Here is a 15,231-nt window from a genome sequence, read left to right as displayed (position 1 = left end):
CACCTAGGGTCTTGAGATTACACACACCTATTGGTTAACACTATATCTAGATGAATGCATACTTTTGCGAAGAGTCGACGTCTAGGCTCCAACTAATGCAACAAACAAAAATTTTTCTGATATATCGTCCAAATTTCCCTCACAAAACCCTCCAAAATCAAATTTGACGCGAACTATGACGCATATGTAACTAACATCTCTCAACTGCTAACTAGCGCTCACAATATTTATAGTTCGACAATAGAATTGTACATGATCCTTCCAGAGCCGAACGGAGGGACCCAATGAGAAAGTTTTCGCAAAATGCATCAAAAATATTTTCGTCGGCCAATATCTTGGGACCAGGCCCGGAAATTTTTCTGATTTTTAGCTAAATTTTCCGTAACAGACCTAATATTACTTAATTTGAATACACATTCGGAACAAAGCTACTAATCTTTCATATTTTTCTGTCAAATGATGTTACTAAGGCAACAAAAATAACAAACAAAAAGTCTATAAAAGGGTGAGCTTCCAAACGATTTCATTCATTCCTGTGTGGAAGCCTAAGGAAGAGGTAATTGGAAAGAAAATAAAAAAAAGAAAAAAAGGAAAGGTAATAAGGAAATGGAAATAATAATAAGTGAAGCCAAACGAAAGGAAATGGATGTGAATAAGAATAATTTCTTGGAAGAAATCCACAAATTAAGGCAAGCCAATTTAAAATTATGGTTTGAAAACTACAAACTGCAAGAGAGCCAGAAAAAAATGTTGATTGAACTTTCTGATGCCCGAGAAAAAGTGGTTCAGTGCGAGCAGGAAGTTCAAAAAATGAAGAAGGAAATTAAAAACTCGCAATGGACTACTATTTTCAAGAGGGAAACACCAAGAATTTGTTTTTCCTTGTTGTCTATTTTGTTTAATTAATTTTGTAATTTTGATATGTAATACTTTTGTTTTTTTTTTTGTTGATGTTTTTCGTTAATTATAGACTAAAAAAACATACATAGAAAATAATACAAATTAATTTTTTTTTGAATATAGGATTGTTTAATATAAAATCAAACCATTATTTTATTATTGTAGTTAATAAACTTTTTATTAAAGACAAGCACTTTATTTGAAATGTAGCAAAGACTTGCAATTCTAGTACTAGTTTATCAAAGACATGAACTTTCTGCTTGAATTTTGTTATTTTATACAACCACCATTGTAGTTCTTTAGTTAGACAAAAGATGTCAAGGCCGTGCAATCAAAGAAACAATACGCAAAGATAGTGTATGCCAGGTGTCGCCTTTTGGATGCCAGGTGTCGCAGCTAAAAATGGCATCTCTCAGTTATATTTAGTTACAAGGAGTGGTTAGCAGATGTCGATGGTCAAAAAATGCGTACATAGAAAATAATACAAATTAATTTTTTTTGAATATAGGATTGTTTAATATAAAATCAAACCATTATTTTATTATTGTAGTTAATAAACTTTTTATTAAAGACAAGCACTTTATTTGAAATGTAGCAAAGACTTGCAATTCTAGTACTAGTTTATCAAAGACATGAACTTTCTGCTTGAATTTTGTTATTTTATACAACCACCATTGTAGTTCTTTAGTTAGACAAAAGATGTCAAGGCCGTGCAATCAAAGAAACAATACGCAAAGATAGTGTATGCCAGGTGTCGCCTTTTGGATGCCAGGTGTCGCAGCTAAAAATGGCATCTCTCAGTTATATTTAGTTACAAGGAGTGGTTAGCAGATGTCGATGGTCAAAAAATGTGCCTTTTGGATGCCAGATGACGTTAGTGAAAACACTACTTTTCAGTTATATTTTAGTAACAAAGTGTATGTCTTTGCTACATCCAAATAAAATTAATGTAGCAAAGACAATCACCTTTTATATGAAGTGTAGCAAAGACATGTACCTTTCATTTGAAATGTAGTAAAGGCATACAATACCAATTTATTAATCGTGGGATCATGTGTGGTGGTTAGTTTCTCTCAAATGACCACAGGGCGCCATAGCCATGTGTGCTTTTGTCGCTGAATGCCTGAGTTCAAACTATTTTTTTCTCTAATTTTTCGTCGAATTTTCCCGCGCAAACCATCTAAAATCAAATTTGGCGCGTGCTATGACAGATCTGTCAACTGCTAACCACCGCCCACCAAATATAGTTCGACATTAAGCTTGTAAATGAGCCTTCCAAGAGCCGATTAAAAACTTTTCTGATATATCGTCCAAATTTCCCTCACAAAACCCTCCAAAATCAAATTTGACGCGAACTATGACGCATATGTAACTAACATCTCTCAACTGCTAACTAGCGCTCACAATATATATAGTTCGACAATAGAATTGTACATGAGCCTTCCAGAGCCGAACGGAGGTCCCCAATAAGGAAGTTTTCGCAAACTGCATCAAAAATATTTTCGTCGGCCAATATCTTGGGACCAGGCCCGGAAATTTTTCTGATTTTTAGCTGAATTTTCCGTAACAGACCTAATATTCCTTAATTTGAATACACATTCGGAACAAAGCTACTAATCTTTCATATTTTCCTGTCAAATGATGTTACTAAGGCAACAAAAATAACAAACAAAAAGTCTATAAAAGGGTGAGCTTCCAAACGATTTCATTCATTCCTGTGTGGAAGCCTAAGGAAGAGGTAATTGGAAAGAAAATAAAAAAAAGAAAAAAAGGAAAGGTAATAAGGAAATGGAAATAATAATAAGTGAAGCCAAACGAAAGGAAATGGATGTGAATAAGAATAATTTCTTGGAAGAAATCCACAAATTAAGGCAAGCCAATTTAAAATTATGGTTTGAAAACTACAAACTGCAAGAGAGCCAGAAAAAAATGTTGATTGAACTTTCTGATGCCCGAGAAAAAGTGGTTCAGTGCGAGCAGGAAGTTCAAAAAATGAAGAAGGAAATTAAAAACTCGCAATGGACTACTATTTTCAAGAGGGAAACACCAAGAATTTGTTTTTCCTTGTTGTCTATTTTGTTTAATTAATTTTGTAATTTTGATATGTAATACTTTTGTTTTTTTTTTTTGTTGATGTTTTTCGTTAATTATAGACTAAAAAAACATACATAGAAAATAATACAAATTAATTTTTTTTTGAATATAGGATTGTTTAATATAAAATCAAACCATTATTTTATTATTGTAGTTAATAAACTTTTTATTAAAGACAAGCACTTTATTTGAAATGTAGCAAAGACTTGCAATTCTAGTACTAGTTTATCAAAGACATGAACTTTCTGCTTGAATTTTGTTATTTTATACAACCACCATTGTAGTTCTTTAGTTAGACAAAAGATGTCAAGGCCGTGCAATCAAAGAAACAATACGCAAAGATAGTGTATGCCAGGTGTCGCCTTTTGGATGCCAGGTGTCGCTGCTAAAAATGGCATCTCTCAGTTATATTTAGTTACAAGGAGTGGTTAGCAGATGTCGATGGTCAAAAAATGCGTACATTCTATTGTACCTTTTGGATGCCAGATGACGTTAGTGAAAACACTACTTTTCAGTTATATTTTAGTAACAAAGTGTATGTCTTTGCTACATCCAAATAAAATTAATGTAGCAAAGACAATCACCTTTTTATACGAAGTGTAGCAAAGACATGTACCTTTCATTTGAAATGTAGCAAAGGCATACAATACCAATTTATTAATCGTGGGATCATGTGTGGTGGTTAGTTTCTCTCTAATGACCACAGGGCGCCATAGCCATGTGTGCTTTTGTCGCTGAATGCCTGAGTTCAAACAATTTTTTTCTAATTTTTCGTCGAATTTTCCCGCCCAAACCATCTAAAATCAAATTTGGCGCGTGCTATGACACATCTGTCAACTGCTAACCACCGCCCACCAAATATAGTTCGACAATAAGCTTGTAAATGAGCCTTCCAAGAGCCGATTAAAAACTTTTCTCAAAATTCGTCAAAAATATTTTCGTCGGCCTATATCTCGGGGCCCGGACCACTTAGGGTCTTGAGATTTACATCGACGTATAGGTAAGAACTTCCTCTATTTACTTGCAAAGTTTCATCAAGATCGTGCAAATTTGGAAAAATGCAAAAAAAGTTAATTGGTCGAATTTTCCTAGATCAAGGAACTTTGTCCGCCTAGGGTCTTGAGATTACACCCACAGATAGGCTATCACTATATCTATATACATGCTAAATATCGTGGATTTTCGATGTATATTTTTCAACAAATCCAACATAGAAAATGTTTCTGATTTTTAGTTGAATTTTCCTCTATCTCGAGACCTGGACCACCTAGGGTCTTGAGATTACACACACCTATTGGTTAACACTATATCTAGATGAATGCATACTTTTGCGAAGAGTCGACGTCTAGGCTCCAACTAATGCAACAAACAAAAATTTTTCTGATATATCGTCCAAATTTCCCTCACAAAACCCTCCAAAATCAAATTTGACGCGAACTATGACGCATATGTAACTAACATCTCTCAACTGCTAACTAGCGCTCACAATATTTATAGTTCGACAATAGAATTGTACATGATCCTTCCAGAGCCGAACGGAGGGACCCAATGAGAAAGTTTTCGCAAAATGCATCAAAAATATTTTCGTCGGCCAATATCTTGGGACCAGGCCCGGAAATTTTTCTGATTTTTAGCTAAATTTTCCGTAACAGACCTAATATTCCTTAATTTGAATACACATTCGGAACAAAGCTACTAATCTTTCATATTTTTCTGTCAAATGATGTTACTAAGGCAACAAAAATAACAAACAAAAAGTCTATAAAAGGGTGAGCTTCCAAACGATTTCATTCATTCCTGTGTGGAAGCCTAAGGAAGAGGTAATTGGAAAGAAAATAAAAAAAGAAAAAAAGGAAAGGTAATAAGGAAATGGAAATAATAATAAGTAAAGCCAAACGAAAGGAAATGGATGTGAATAAGAATAATTTCTTGGAAGAAATCCACAAATTAAGGCAAGCCAATTTAAAATTATGGTTTGAAAACTACAAACTGCAAGAGAGCCAGAAAAAAATGTTGATTGAACTTTCTGATGCCCGAGAAAAAGTGGTTCAGTGCGAGCAGGAAGTTCAAAAAATGAAGAAGGAAATTAAAAACTCGCAATGGACTACTATTTTCAAGAGGGAAACACCAAGAATTTGTTTTTCCTTGTTGTCTATTTTGTTTAATTAATTTTGTAATTTTGATATGTAATACTTTTGTTTTTTTTTTTGTTGATGTTTTTCGTTAATTATAGACTAAAAAAACATACATAGAAAATAATACAAATTAATTTTTTTTGAATATAGGATTGTTTAATATAAAATCAAACCATTATTTTATTATTGTAGTTAATAAACTTTTTATTAAAGACAAGCACTTTATTTGAAATGTAGCAAAGACTTGCAATTCTAGTACTAGTTTATCAAAGACATGAACTTTCTGCTTGAATTTTGTTATTTTATACAACCACCATTGTAGTTCTTTAGTTAGACAAAAGATGTCAAGGCCGTGCAATCAAAGAAACAATACGCAAAGATAGTGTATGCCAGGTGTCGCCTTTTGGATGCCAGGTGTCGCTGCTAAAAATGGCATCTCTCTGTTATATTTAGTTGCAAGGAGTGGTTAGCAGATGTCGTTGGTCAAAAAATACGTACATTCTATTGTGCCTTTTGGATGCCAGATGACGTTAGTGAAAACACTACTTTTCAGTTATATTTTAGTAACAAAGTGTATGTCTTTGCTACATCCAAATAAAATTAATGTAGCAAAGACAATCACCTTTTATATGAAGTGTAGCAAAGACATGTACCTTTCATTTGAAATGTAGCAAAGACATACAATACCAATTTATTAATCGTGGGATCATGTGTGGTGGTTAGTTTCTCTCAAATGACCACAGGGCGCCATAGCCATGTGTGCTTTTGTCGCTGAATGCCTGAGTTCAAACTATTTTTTTCTCTAATTTTTCGTCGAATTTTCCCGCGCAAACCATCTAAAATCAAATTTGGCGCGTGCTATGACAGATCTGTCAACTGCTAACCACCGCCCACCAAATATAGTTCGACATTAAGCTTGTAAATGAGCCTTCCAAGAGCCGATTAAAAACTTTTCTCAAAATTCGTCAAAAATATTTTCGTCGGCCTATATCTCGGGGCCCGGACCACTTAGGGTCTTGAGATTTACATCGACGTATAGGTAAGAACTTCCTCTATTTACTTGCAAAGTTTCATCAAGATCGTGCAAATTCGGAAAAATGCAAAAAAAGTTAATTGGTCGAATTTTCCTAGATCATGGAACTTTGTCCGCCTAGGGTCTTGAGATTACACCCACAGATAGGCTATCACTATATCTATATACATGCTAAATATCGTGGATTTTCGATGTATATTTTTCAACAAATCCAACATAGAAAATGTTTCTGATTTTTAGTTGAATTTTCCTCTATCTCGAGACCTGGACCACCTAGGGTCTTGAGATTACACACACCTATTGGTTAACACTATATCTAGATGAATGCATACTTTTGCGAAGAGTCGACGTCTAGGCTCCAACTAATGCAACAAACAAAAATTTTTCTGATATATCGTCCAAATTTCCCTCACAAAACCCTCCAAAATCAAATTTGACGCGAACTATGACGCATATGTAACTAACATCTCTCAACTGCTAACTAGCGCTCACAATATTTATAGTTCGACAATAGAATTGTACATGATCCTTCCAGAGCCGAACGGAGGGACCCAATGAGAAAGTTTTCGCAAAATGCATCAAAAATATTTTCGTCGGCCAATATCTTGGGACCAGGCCCGGAAATTTTTCTGATTTTTAGCTAAATTTTCCGTAACAGACCTAATATTCCTTAATTTGAATACACATTCGGAACAAAGCTACTAATCTTTCATATTTTCCTGTCAAATGATGTTACTAAGGCAACAAAAATAACAAACAAAAAGTCTATAAAAGGGTGAGCTTTTCAGTTATATAACTTTTCAGTTATATTTTAGTAACAAAGTGTATGTCTTTGCTACATCCAAATAAAATTAATGTAGCAAAGACAATCACCTTTTTATACGAAGTGTAGCAAAGACATGTACCTTTCATTTGAAATGTAGCAAAGGCATACAATACCAATTTATTAATCGTGGGATCATGTGTGGTGGTTAGTTTCTCTCTAATGACCACAGGACGCCATAGCCATGTGTGCTTTTGTCGCTGAATGCCTGAGTTCAAACAATTGGCGCGTGCTATGACACATCTGTCAACTGCTAACCACCGCCCACCAAATATAGTTCGACAATAGTTGTAAATGAGCCTTCCAAGAGCCGATTAAAAACTTTTCTCAAAATTCGTCAAAAATATTTTCGTCGGCCTATATCTCGGGGCCCGGACCACTTAGGGTCTTGAGATTTACATCGACGTATAGGTAAGAACTTCCTCTATTTACTTGCAAAGTTTCATCAAGATCGTGCAAATTTGGAAAAATGCAAAAAAAGTTAATTGGTCGAATTTTCCTAGATCATGGAACTTTGTCCGCCTAGGGTCTTGAGATTACACCCACAGATAGGCTATCACTATATCTATATACATGCTAAATATCGTGGATTTTCGATGTATATTTTTCAACAAATCCAACATAGAAAATGTTTCTGATTTTTAGTTGAATTTTCCTCTATCTCGAGACCTGGACCACCTAGGGTCTTGAGATTACACACACCTATTGGTTAACACTATATCTAGATGAATGCATACTTTTGCGAAGAGTCGACGTCTAGGCTCCAACTAATGCAACAAACAAAATTTTTCTGATATATCGTCCAAATTTCCCTCACAAAACCCTCCAAAATCAAATTTGACGCGAACTATGGCGCATATGTAACTAACATCTCTCAACTGCTAACTAGCGCTCACAATATTTATAGTTCGACAATAGAATTGTACATGATCCTTCCAGAGCCGAACGGAGGGACCCAATGAGAAAGTTTTCGCAAAATGCATCAAAAATATTTTCGTCGGCCAATATCTTGGGACCAGGCCCGGAAATTTTTCTGATTTTTAGCTAAATTTTCCGTAACAGACCTAATATTCCTTAATTTGAATACACATTCGGAACAAAGCTACTAATCTTTCATATTTTTCTGTCAAATGATGTTACTAAGGCAACAAAAATAACAAACAAAAAGTCTATAAAAGGGTGAGCTTCCAAACGATTTCATTCATTCCTGTGTGGAAGCCTAAGGAAGAGGTAATTGGAAAGAAAATAAAAAAAAGAAAAAAAGGAAAGGTAATAAGGAAATGGAAATAATAATAAGTGAAGCCAAACGAAAGGAAATGGATGTGAATAAGAATAATTTCTTGGAAGAAATCCACAAATTAAGGCAAGCCAATTTAAAATTATGGTTTGAAAACTACAAACTGCAAGAGAGCCAGAAAAAAATGTTGATTGAACTTTCTGATGCCCGAGAAAAAGTGGTTCAGTGCGAGCAGGAAGTTCAAAAAATGAAGAAGGAAATTAAAAACTCGCAATGGACTACTATTTTCAAGAGGGAAACACCAAGAATTTGTTTTTCCTTGTTGTCTATTTTGTTTAATTAATTTTGTAATTTTGATATGTAATACTTTTGTTTTTTTTTGTTGATGTTTTTCGTTAATTATAGACTAAAAAAACATACATAGAAAATAATACAAATTAATTTTTTTTTGAATATAGGATTGTTTAATATAAAATCAAACCATTATTTTATTATTGTAGTTAATAAACTTTTTATTAAAGACAAGCACTTTATTTGAAATGTAGCAAAGACTTGCAATTCTAGTACTAGTTTATCAAAGACATGAACTTTCTGCTTGAATTTTGTTATTTTATACAACCACCATTGTAGTTCTTTAGTTAGACAAAAGATGTCAAGGCCGTGCAATCAAAGAAACAATACGCAAAGATAGTGTATGCCAGGTGTCGCCTTTTGGATGCCAGGTGTCGCAGCTAAAAATGGCATCTCTCAGTTATATTTAGTTGCAAGGAGTGGTTAGCAGATGTCGATGGTCAAAAAATGCGTACATTCTATTGTGCCTTTTGGATGCCAGATGACGTTAGTGAAAACACTACTTTTCAGTTATATTTTAGTAACAAAGTGTATGTCTTTGCTACATCCAAATAAAATTAATGTAGCAAAGACAATCACCTTTTATATGAAGTGTAGCAAAGACATGTACCTTTCATTTGAAATGTAGCAAAGACATACAATACCAATTTATTAATCGTGGGATCATGTGTGGTGGTTAGTTTCTCTCAAATGACCACAGGGCGCCATAGCCATGTGTGCTTTTGTCGCTGAATGCCTGAGTTCAAACTATTTTTTTCTCTAATTTTTCGTCGAATTTTCCCGCGCAAACCATCTAAAATCAAATTTGGCGCGTGCTATGACAGATCTGTCAACTGCTAACCACCGCCCACCAAATATAGTTCGACATTAAGCTTGTAAATGAGCCTTCCAAGAGCCGATTAAAAACTTTTCTCAAAATTCGTCAAAAATATTTTCGTCGGCCTATATCTCGGGGCCCGGACCACTTAGGGTCTTGAGATTTACATCGACGTATAGGTAAGAACTTCCTCTATTTACTTGCAAAGTTTCATCAAGATCGTGCAAATTTGGAAAAATGCAAAAAAAGTTAATTGGTCGAATTTTCCTAGATCATGGAACTTTGTCCGCCTAGGGTCTTGAGATTACACCCACAGATAGGCTATCACTATATCTATATACATGCTAAATATCGTGGATTTTCGATGTATATTTTTCAACAAATCCAACATAGAAAATGTTTCTGATTTTTAGTTGAATTTTCCTTTATCTCGAGACCTGGACCACCTAGGGTCTTGAGATTACACACACCTATTGGTTAACACTATATCTAGATGAATGCATACTTTTGCGAAGAGTCGACGTCTAGGCTCCAACTAATGCAACAAACAAAATTTTTCTGATATATCGTCCAAATTTCCCTCACAAAACCCTCCAAAATCAAATTTGACGCGAACTATGACGCATATGTAACTAACATCTCTCAACTGCTAACTAGCGCTCACAATATATATAGTTCGACAATAGAATTGTACATGAGCCTTCCAGAGCCGAACGGAGGTCCCCAATAAGGAAGTTTTCGCAAACTGCATCAAAAATATTTTCGTCGGCCAATATCTTGGGACCAGGCCCGGAAATTTTTCTGATTTTTAGCTGAATTTTCCGTAACAGACCTAATATTCCTTAATTTGAATACACATTCGGAACAAAGCTACTAATCTTTCATATTTTCCTGTCAAATGATGTTACTAAGGCAACAAAAATAACAAACAAAAAGTCTATAAAAGGGTGAGCTTCCAAACGATTTCATTCATTCCTGTGTGGAAGCCTAAGGAAGAGGTAATTGGAAAGAAAATAAAAAAAAGAAAAAAAGGAAAGGTAATAAGGAAATGGAAATAATAATAAGTGAAGCCAAACGAAAGGAAATGGATGTGAATAAGAATAATTTCTTGGAAGAAATCCACAAATTAAGGCAAGCCAATTTAAAATTATGGTTTGAAAACTACAAACTGCAAGAGAGCCAGAAAAAAATGTTGATTGAACTTTCTGATGCCCGAGAAAAAGTGGTTCAGTGCGAGCAGGAAGTTCAAAAAATGAAGAAGGAAATTAAAAACTCGCAATGGACTACTATTTTCAAGAGGGAAACACCAAGAATTTGTTTTTCCTTGTTGTCTATTTTGTTTAATTAATTTTGTAATTTTGATATGTAATACTTTTGTTTTTTTTTTTGTTGATGTTTTTCGTTAATTATAGACTAAAAAAACATACATAGAAAATAATACAAATTAATTTTTTTTTGAATATAGGATTGTTTAATATAAAATCAAACCATTATTTTATTATTGTAGTTAATAAACTTTTTATTAAAGACAAGCACTTTATTTGAAATGTAGCAAAGACTTGCAATTCTAGTACTAGTTTATCAAAGACATGAACTTTCTGCTTGAATTTTGTTATTTTATACAACCACCATTGTAGTTCTTTAGTTAGACAAAAGATGTCAAGGCCGTGCAATCAAAGAAACAATACGCAAAGATAGTGTATGCCAGGTGTCGCCTTTTGGATGCCAGGTGTCGCAGCTAAAAATGGCATCTCTCAGTTATATTTAGTTGCAAGGAGTGGTTAGCAGATGTCGATGGTCAAAAAATGCGTACATTCTATTGTGCCTTTTGGATGCCAGATGACGTTAGTGAAAACACTACTTTTCAGTTATATTTTAGTAACAAAGTGTATGTCTTTGCTACATCCAAATAAAATTAATGTAGCAAAGACAATCACCTTTTTATACGAAGTGTAGCAAAGACATGTACCTTTCATTTGAAATGTAGCAAAGGCATACAATACCAATTTATTAATCGTGGGATCATGTGTGGTGGTTAGTTTCTCTCTAATGACCACAGGGCGCCATAGCCATGTGTGCTTTTGTCGCTGAATGCCTGAGTTCAAACAATTTTTTTCTAATTTTTCGTCGAATTTTCCCGCCCAAACCATCTAAAATCAAATTTGGCGCGTGCTATGACACATCTGTCAACTGCTAACCACCGCCCACCAAATATAGTTCGACAATAAGCTTGTAAATGAGCCTTCCAAGAGCCGATTAAAAACTTTTCTCAAAATTCGTCAAAAATATTTTCGTCGGCCTATATCTCGGGGCCCGGACCACTTAGGGTCTTGAGATTTACATCGACGTATAGGTAAGAACTTCCTCTATTTACTTGCAAAGTTTCATCAAGATCGTGCAAATTTGGAAAAATGCAAAAAAAGTTAATTGGTCGAATTTTCCTAGATCATGGAACTTTGTCCGCCTAGGGTCTTGAGATTACACCCACAGATAGGCTATCACTATATCTATATACATGCTAAATATCGTGGATTTTCGATGTATATTTTTCAACAAATCCAACATAGAAAATGTTTCTGATTTTTAGTTGAATTTTCCTCTATCTCGAGACCTGGACCACCTAGGGTCTTGAGATTACACACACCTATTGGTTAACACTATATCTAGATGAATGCATACTTTTGCGAAGAGTCGACGTCTAGGCTCCAACTAATGCAACAAACAAAATTTTTCTGATATATCGTCCAAATTTCCCTCACAAAACCCTCCAAAATCAAATTTGACGCGAACTATGACGCATATGTAACTAACATCTCTCAACTGCTAACTAGCGCTCACAATATTTATAGTTCGACAATAGAATTGTACATGATCCTTCCAGAGCCGAACGGAGGGACCCAATGAGAAAGTTTTCGCAAAATGCATCAAAAATATTTTCGTCGGCCAATATCTTGGGACCAGGCCCGGAAATTTTTCTGATTTTTAGCTAAATTTTCCGTAACAGACCTAATATTCCTTAATTTGAATACACATTCGGAACAAAGCTACTAATCTTTCATATTTTTCTGTCAAATTATGTTACTAAGGCAACAAAAATAACAAACAAAAAGTCTATAAAAGGGTGAGCTTCCAAACGATTTCATTCATTCCTGTGTGGAAGCCTAAGGAAGAGGTAATTGGAAAGAAAATAAAAAAAAGAAAAAAAGGAAAGGTAATAAGGAAATGGAAATAATAATAAGTGAAGCCAAACGAAAGGAAATGGATGTGAATAAGAATAATTTCTTGGAAGAAATCCACAAATTAAGGCAAGCCAATTTAAAATTATGGTTTGAAAACTACAAACTGCAAGAGAGCCAGAAAAAAATGTTGATTGAACTTTCTGATGCCCGAGAAAAAGTGGTTCAGTGCGAGCAGGAAGTTCAAAAAATGAAGAAGGAAATTAAAAACTCGCAATGGACTACTATTTTCAAGAGGGAAACACCAAGAATTTGTTTTTCTTTGTTGTCTATTTTGTTTAATTAATTTTGTAATTTTGATATGTAATACTTTTGTTTTTTTTTTGTTGATGTTTTTCGTTAATTATAGACTAAAAAAACATACATAGAAAATAATACAAATTAATTTTTTTTGAATATAGGATTGTTTAATATAAAATCAAACCATTATTTTATTATTGTAGTTAATAAACTTTTTATTAAAGACAAGCACTTTATTTGAAATGTAGCAAAGACTTGCAATTCTAGTACTAGTTTATCAAAGACATGAACTTTCTGCTTGAATTTTGTTATTTTATACAACCACCATTGTAGTTCTTTAGTTAGACAAAAGATGTCAAGGCCTTGCAATCAAAGAAACAATACGCAAAGATAGTGTATGCCAGGTGTCGCCTTTTGGATGCCAGGTGTCGCTGCTAAAAATGGCATCTCTCAGTTATATTTAGTTGCAAGGAGTGGTTAGCAGATGTCGTTGGTCAAAAAATACGTACATTCTATTGTGCCTTTTGGATGCCAGATGACGTTAGTGAAAACACTACTTTTCAGTTATATTTTAGTAACAAAGTGTATGTCTTTGCTACATCCAAATAAAATTAATGTAGCAAAGACAATCACCTTTTATATGAAGTGTAGCAAAGACATGTACCTTTCATTTGAAATGTAGCAAAGACATACAATACCAATTTATTAATCGCGGGATCATGTGTGGTGGTTAGTTTCTCTCAAATGACCACAGGGCGCCATAGCCATGTGTGCTTTTGTCGCTGAATGCCTGAGTTCAAACTATTTTTTTCTCTAATTTTTCGTCGAATTTTCCCGCGCAAACCATCTAAAATCAAATTTGGCGCGTGCTATGACAGATCTGTCAACTGCTAACCACCGCCCACCAAATATAGTTCGACATTAAGCTTGTAAATGAGCCTTCCAAGAGCCGATTAAAAACTTTTCTCAAAATTCGTCAAAAATATTTTCGTCGGCCTATATCTCGGGGCCCGGACCACTTAGGGTCTTGAGATTTACATCGACGTATAGGTAAGAACTTCCTCTATTTACTTGCAAAGTTTCATCAAGATCGTGCAAATTTGGAAAAATGCAAAAAAAGTTAATTGGTCGAATTTTCCTAGATCATGGAACTTTGTCGGCCTAGGGTCTTGAGATTACACCCACAGATAGGCTATCACTATATCTATATACATGCTAAATATCGTGGATTTTCGATGTATATTTTTCAACAAATCCATCATAGAAAATGTTTCTGATTTTTAGTTGAATTTTCCTCTATCTCGAGACCTGGACCACCTAGGGTCTTGAGATTACACACACCTATTGGTTAACACTATATCTAGATGAATGCATACTTTTGCGAAGAGTCGACGTCTAGGCTCCAACTAATGCAACAAACAAAATTTTTCTGATATATCGTCCAAATTTCCCTCACAAAACCCTCCAAAATCAAATTTGACGCGAACTATGACGCATATGTAACTAACATCTCTCAACTGCTAACTAGCGCTCACAATATATATAGTTCGACAATAGAATTGTACATGAGCCTTCCAGAGCCGAACGGAGGTCCCCAATAAGGAAGTTTTCGCAAACTGCATCAAAAATATTTTCGTCGGCCAATATCTTGGGACCAGGCCCGGAAATTTTTCTGATTTTTAGCTGAATTTTCCGTAACAGACCTAATATTCCTTAATTTGAATACACATTCGGAACAAAGCTACTAATCTTTCATATTTTCCTGTCAAATGATGTTACTAAGGCAACAAAAATAACAAACAAAAAGTCTATAAAAGGGTGAGCTTCCAAACGATTTCATTCATTCCTGTGTGGAAGCCTAAGGAAGAGGTAATTGGAAAGAAAATAAAAAAAAGAAAAAAAGGAAAGGTAATAAGGAAATGGAAATAATAATAAGTGAAGCCAAACGAAAGTAAATGGATGTGAATAAGAATAATTTCTTGGAAGAAATCCACAAATTAAGGCAAGCCAATTTAAAATTATGGTTTGAAAACTACAAACTGCAAGAGAGCCAGAAAAAAATGTTGATTGAACTTTCTGATGCCCGAGAAAAAGTGGTTCAGTGCGAGCAGGAAGTTCAAAAAATGAAGAAGGAAATTAAAAACTCGCAATGGACTACTATTTTCAAGAGGGAAACACCAAGAATTTGTTTTTCCTTGTTGTCTATTTTGTTTAATTAATTTTGTAATTTTGATATGTAATACTTTTGTTTTTTTTTTTTTGTTGATGTTTTTCGTTAATTATAGACTAAAAAAACATACATAGAAAATAATACAAATTAATTTTTTTTTGAATATAGGATTGTTTAATATAAAATCAAACCATT

This window comes from Stomoxys calcitrans, chromosome 4 (assembly GCF_963082655.1).
Source record: "Stomoxys calcitrans chromosome 4, idStoCalc2.1, whole genome shotgun sequence".
Classification (NCBI taxonomy): domain Eukaryota; kingdom Metazoa; phylum Arthropoda; class Insecta; order Diptera; family Muscidae; genus Stomoxys; species Stomoxys calcitrans.
Note: the sequence above shows the minus strand (reverse complement) of the source record.